We start from the raw sequence: 5980 nt of genomic DNA on the forward strand, positions 1-5980 counted from the left end.
GGGACAACTTTTTTCCTTCCAAAAGCGGACATTAATTTAGGGACACACCCATCCATCCATTGCCCCACTACCAATCTCTCCCCATACTAACCTACTTCACACACAGGTATCTGACTGTTTTCACAGACCCAAATATGATCAAAACTTCCATGCTCATAAACTTTCCCTGGATTTTCTTTGTCCCAGAAAAAATTCCAGTGGCATCTATACTTAAAAAGAAGTCCTCTAGGTTGTCAGTACTTGATAGAGGTTCGGAGACCACCTATTGGATTCCCTCTATCTTTCCCCTGAATAATTTTATAGAGTCCTGCTAAGGTAAAGCAAGTTAACCAAGGATGCAGTGGGCCAGTGGTGGAGAACAGGCCTGGAACCCAGGTCACCTAACTCCCAGTTCAGTGATCCATCCTCTGTGAGCACTGCAGGGTACAAAAAAGTAACTACAAGGTCACAGAGAGCAGCGTTCTGTTTGAAGGCAGCTGAATTCTCCCCTCCCCCTGTCATGGTAACCATTTCCACACAGTTTCATCCCTCTTTGGCCTCTGATCCATGGGCTAGATAATTAATCGGGCTTTTGAATAATTAAAATGATAAAAAAAATACCTTTCTGTCTGCTAAAATTGCTCCGGTAATTACTGCCTTATCAAGAGACTGATTCCACAGACTGGAATACTTTTCCAACAGATGGGAAGCATTTTCACTTGAGGCTTTGGGATTTAGAAGTTGAGGAAGGCGAGTTTGTTATATTAGCTAAGTCCCTTTGAAGACGAATAGTACCAACTCTTGACTCTACCATCTCCACAGGAGCCCCCTCCCCATTCTTAGATTTCCTAACAAGATACAGGGTATCTCCTTCTTGGCATTCAGAGCCTGCTATAAAATATGATCATTAATTAAAATGATCTGGATTGATTTATTCAATCCAGATTCTGCACATGGGCCTCTCTGAGCCTGGCTTCCAAATTCAGTATCCACTTTTCAATGAGTAAACTCTCGTGGGAGCAAAGTGAATGAGGATGCTTCCTTTTCTTGAGTTACTACCTGGCCCTTCCTGATCCAGCCAACACCTAAGCTGAGCCCTAAGATGAAACATTTTGCCCCCCGGGGTCCCACCACTTCTTTGTCATGTTTCTTAATGGGTTTCTTGAAACCCAGATCCAGGGTGCCCAAGGCTGACAACTGCATCCTGGATTCAGGATGCTTTACAGAAACCTGGTGGATATTCCCAGGAAATACAGTGCAGTAGAAGGACCTACTTCCCAACCAAGTCTCCTTAAATTGCTCATGACCAAAGACAGGACTAACCACAACACCTGGGGAGGAAAAAAAATAATGCAGGTGTAGTCAGGTGCGGGTGACGTTCATGAGGTTGTATAAGTTTTTACAGTGGTTAAAATCACATGCTCTGGACTCAGACAATCTGGAGGTTGTGTTTTCCTCCACGTCTGCCCGGCTTCCAGCTGGGCGTGGCCAACGGGAGGCTGACAAGATGCTGACAGGCAGGGGAAAGGGAGAGGCGAGGAGATTTCTTCTCGTCTCTCTCTGCTTTGGGTGATTTCTCCAGCAGTAAAGAAGTGTTCTCCTTAGCTTCAGCTTCCCCTGGACATCTGTCATGGTTCTGGCTCCCATGCCCTTCCGCACCCCTGGGCTTCCAGTACCTTTGTCCCTCCATCCGAAGGCTGGGAGTAGCTTCTTGCTCTTGTGTATTTCTCAGTTACCTTCCCGTTGCTTGTTGGAATCTCAGTTCCCTCATCACCTCTATAGCCAATTTCCTGAATTCCCTCTGTTGTGAGTACTTGAAGCAGTTTCTGTGTTCCTGGTTGGATCTCGATTGATCAACCACTGTTTGATTAGGTAAGTCAACATGTGTCCTCGTGGACTTATGTAAATTTGAGATGGGTCTCTGTCACTTACAACCTAGAGAGTCTGTACTGATGTAGGAGTCAACAGGAAAGAAGTAGCTAGCAGCTCCTGAGCACTTACTATATATATACCGGGCACTGTGGTCAGTGCTTTGTTTTCATTATAGAATCTGTGAAGTAGGAATTATGATCTCTATTTTATAGATAAGGACATGGAGACACAAACAGTTTAAGCAATTTCATCTCCATCAGGTTTGTTTTCTTCACAGGGAAATTCACTCAGAAGCAGCTCCTTTAAATAAGGAAGAGATTCCCTACAGGTATGTCGAGGCTTAGGGGTGGCAAGACAAGAAAGGAGGTGAGGAATGACAAAAGGCAGGTCTATGTGCTATTTTGTGACATGGTCTAGAAGCTTAACCTGCTTCTCCCAGTTGGGAGGGTGATACGTCAAAAGAGCGAGCCACAGGCATCTCTAGTAACTGTGATTCAAGTCAAGTTCTTGCTGCTAATCGTGCACACATTTTGCTAAAGGTAGTAAATAGGAATCATTCACGTGTCCTTGGAGACCGCGGCACCATTCAGTATTTGTGGCAAATATGTCACTGAGCTTCATAAGAAAATCACTTTAAAACAAAGCTTGGTCAGCTGTTTAATAATTTACTGATGGTGACAGCAGGGAGAATACCTAATAACCATTGAGACTGGCTTTCAAATAGAAAATAAATTCATATTAGAAGTTACAGGAGGTGAAAAAGGAGGAGGGGGAAGCGTTATTAGCAGTAAGGAAATATTTATCATATGTCAATTCTTGATGTTTTGGAAACTATCAGAGTGGAGAAACCTGATTACTGAGAGATTGCAAAATTCGATGCATTTATATTTAAAACGTTCATGGGCCTGTAAATGTTCTTCTTGCAGGAAACAAGAATTTGGTAGAGTCCATTCTCTCAAGCAGAAGCCCTGACCCCCAACTAAGCTCTGGAGAGCTTTGTTAATATGGGGGCTTTGGGGGGCTATATGGTCTCTGTTATCATATCTCAGTTTTCCTGGGGTAGGTAAGGCTTGAGAAATTTGGAGAGCAAAGCCTCAAAGAAACAAACTCAACCTAAACTATAATGCCACATTCTCCTGCTCTGGGGAGAACCTAGCCCAGAACTTATTACAGGGGATCTGGCTTCTGGGTACACTGAACTTACTTATTTTTGTTTATCAGCAAAGCCCTATTGAAATGTCTGTAAAATGAAAAGGATTTTGAGATGCTTGGGCTTGGAGTTCTCTGCTCATTCCAATATTCTTGGTCCATGGTTGGGAGACATGATGACAGTGATTTTTAAAGGGTCCAGGAGATGCTGAGAGGAAACCTAAAACCATTATCCATCCCGAATCACCAAAACTCCTTGTGCCTTGGTTTTCTCACCTGTTAATGGGAAATAATAAGAGAATTGTAGGGTGTATCATGCACGTAAGGTTTTTAGCTGTGGGCTCACAGTGGACGCAAGTTCAAGCATTTCAGGAGGGCAGAAGCAAAACCCAAGTGACCAATCCCCTAGATTATCAGTCTTTAATCTTCAATGGCAGACAGTGATGAACGGTGTTTCTGAGAAGAGGAGCATCTCGGCCTCCCTACCCTTCAGCCCCCTTCCCAGAGCACAGGGCACACTCTGTCCTCCAACCAATCCCGAAATTTGCCATGCTCGAGACAGGCTTCCAGATAAGACAGGTGATTTCTGTGTTTCCAGATAGTATTTTCTGTGGTTTTTCATTCCAAGATCATACCCTCCATTCTTCATGTTCATTTCAACAAACTCACCCTCGTTCAGCCTTGAGTTATTAGCATTTCTTTTAGCTTGTAGAAATAATGATTTATCAACGTTTTATTTGATGTGATAATGGCTTAAATAAATGTGCACAGTCTGGCCTCTCGCTCCCATGGAAAAATCTCGATGCACTTGGGAGTCTTCTGCCGCCATCCCACTGGGTTCCAGGAGTGGGGAAGGAGATCCTGGGGGCTAAAGTTTGCTGCAAACATTTTGGGTGAAATGTCTTTTTCTGTAGTATAGTATAGTAAAATATTTCGCACACAGAGGCTGTTTACTGAAACTGAAGGAACTTGTATTTATTCTACTGGATTGGCTATGGAGTAGCTGGCTGGTTGAACATGTTTTGAGGATGACGCTCACGCTTTGGTACAGAGGAAGGGGCAGTTGTATAAAACTCACAGGGTCTGTGTGGGGGACTGGATAGATTGTTTGATGGGAGGAGTTTAGTTAAGTAGAGGGCAGACCCTGCGTAAGTGGTTAGGTCTGTAGACCACTTATTAAAGGAGTTTATGAGCATTTTGTTTCCTAAGTGAGGTGGATAGATGTTACTTGACTGCCCAAGATCCTCTGGAGAAAACCTTCCTTCCCCACTCTATTTGGTCCTCAGGGAGCTGTCAGTTATGGTGACCATCCCCAATATGGGGGGTGAACAAATGACCCTGGCTGGCCAATTCTAGTACTGCCCTCCCCACCACTTCCCGGGCCAAACTGATAGCTGCAGGAAATGGAATGTGACCCAAATCAGCCAATCAGTGTCTTCACTAGAGTTTGGCAGAGGTGTTGCAGAAGGTCTCATTTTTTACTGAGGATGCTAAGCCATGAGAACTATACATGGAGCTGTCATTATCCAATTTCCCTGGCTATCCACAGAGAGAAGCACAACTGAGATATGGATAGAGAGAGGGAGAGAGAGATGGAGGGGAGTGGGGAATGATTGGCAATTGGGTACCTGGATCCAGCTTTGCCTGAATGTGCCCATGAATTGCTCAGCTAAATAAGCCACTGGATTCCTCTTTTCAGTTAAGCTTGTTTGAGCTAGATGTCTGTCATTTGTAAGAAAATGAGCCTTGCCTAAAGTACAATGTATGTACATGTTCCAGGCTCAGTATTCATCCTCTAAGCCCTTAAAAGTACCAGAGACACAAGAATGGGCAAGATGCCGACCTGGCCTCAGTAGACTCAGAATTGTTCCTGGAGGCTCTCGGCTTCCCTTGTTCCTGACACTGCACCAACTATGCCCCAACTTACATATGCCTGACAATCACTGGTGTGCAAGTTAAAAAAATCAAACTCCTGACTGAGCTCTGCCCACCAGAGCAACACGCAGCTCTACCCACCACCAGTCCCTCCCATCAGGAAACCTGCACAAGCCTCTTAGATAGCCTCATCCACCAGAGGGCAGACAGCAGAAGCAAGAAGAACTACAATCCCGCAGCCTGTGGAACAAAAACCACATTCACAGAAAGATAGACAAGATGAAAAGGCAGAGGCTATGTACCAGATGAAGGAACAAGATAAAACCCCAGACAAACAACTAAATGGAGTGGAGGTAGGCAACCTTCCAGAAAAAGAATTCAGAATAATGATAGTGAAGATGATCCAGGACCTTGGAAAAAGAATGGAGGCAAAGATCGAGAAGATGTGAGAAATGTTTAACAAAAACCTAGAAGAATTAAAGAACAAATAAAGATGAACAATACAATAACTGAAATGAAGACTACACTAGAAGGAATCAATAGCAGAATAACTGAGGCAGAAGAACGGATAAGTGACGTGGAAGACAGAATGGTGGCGTTCACTGCTGCAGAACAGACTAAAGAAAAAAGAATGAAAAGAAATGAAGACAGCCGAAGAGACCTCTGGGACAACATTAAACGCAACAACATTTGCATTATAGGGGTACCAGAAGGAGAAGAGAGTGAGAAAGGACCCGAGAAAATATTTGAAGAGATTATAGTCAAAAATTTCCCTAACATGGGAAAGGAAATAGCCACTGAAGTCCAGGAAGCACAGCGAGTCCCATACAGGATAAACCCAAGGAGAAACACACCGAGACACATAGTAATCAAATTGGCAAAAATTAAAGACAAAGAAAAACTATTGAAAGCAACAAGGGAAAAAACGCCAAATAACATACAAGGGAACTCCCATAAGGTTAACAGCTGATTTCTCAACAGATACTCTACAAGCCAGAAGGGAGTGGCATGATATACTTAAAGTGATGAATGGGAAGAACATGCAACCAAGATTATGCTACCCGGCAAGTATCTCATTCAGATTCAATGGAGAAATCAAAAGCTT

Source organism: Aethalodelphis obliquidens, unplaced genomic scaffold (assembly GCF_003676395.1).
Source record: "Aethalodelphis obliquidens isolate GAN/ISIS:26980383/991018 unplaced genomic scaffold, ASM367639v1 scaffold42, whole genome shotgun sequence".
Lineage (NCBI taxonomy): Eukaryota > Metazoa > Chordata > Mammalia > Artiodactyla > Delphinidae > Aethalodelphis > Aethalodelphis obliquidens.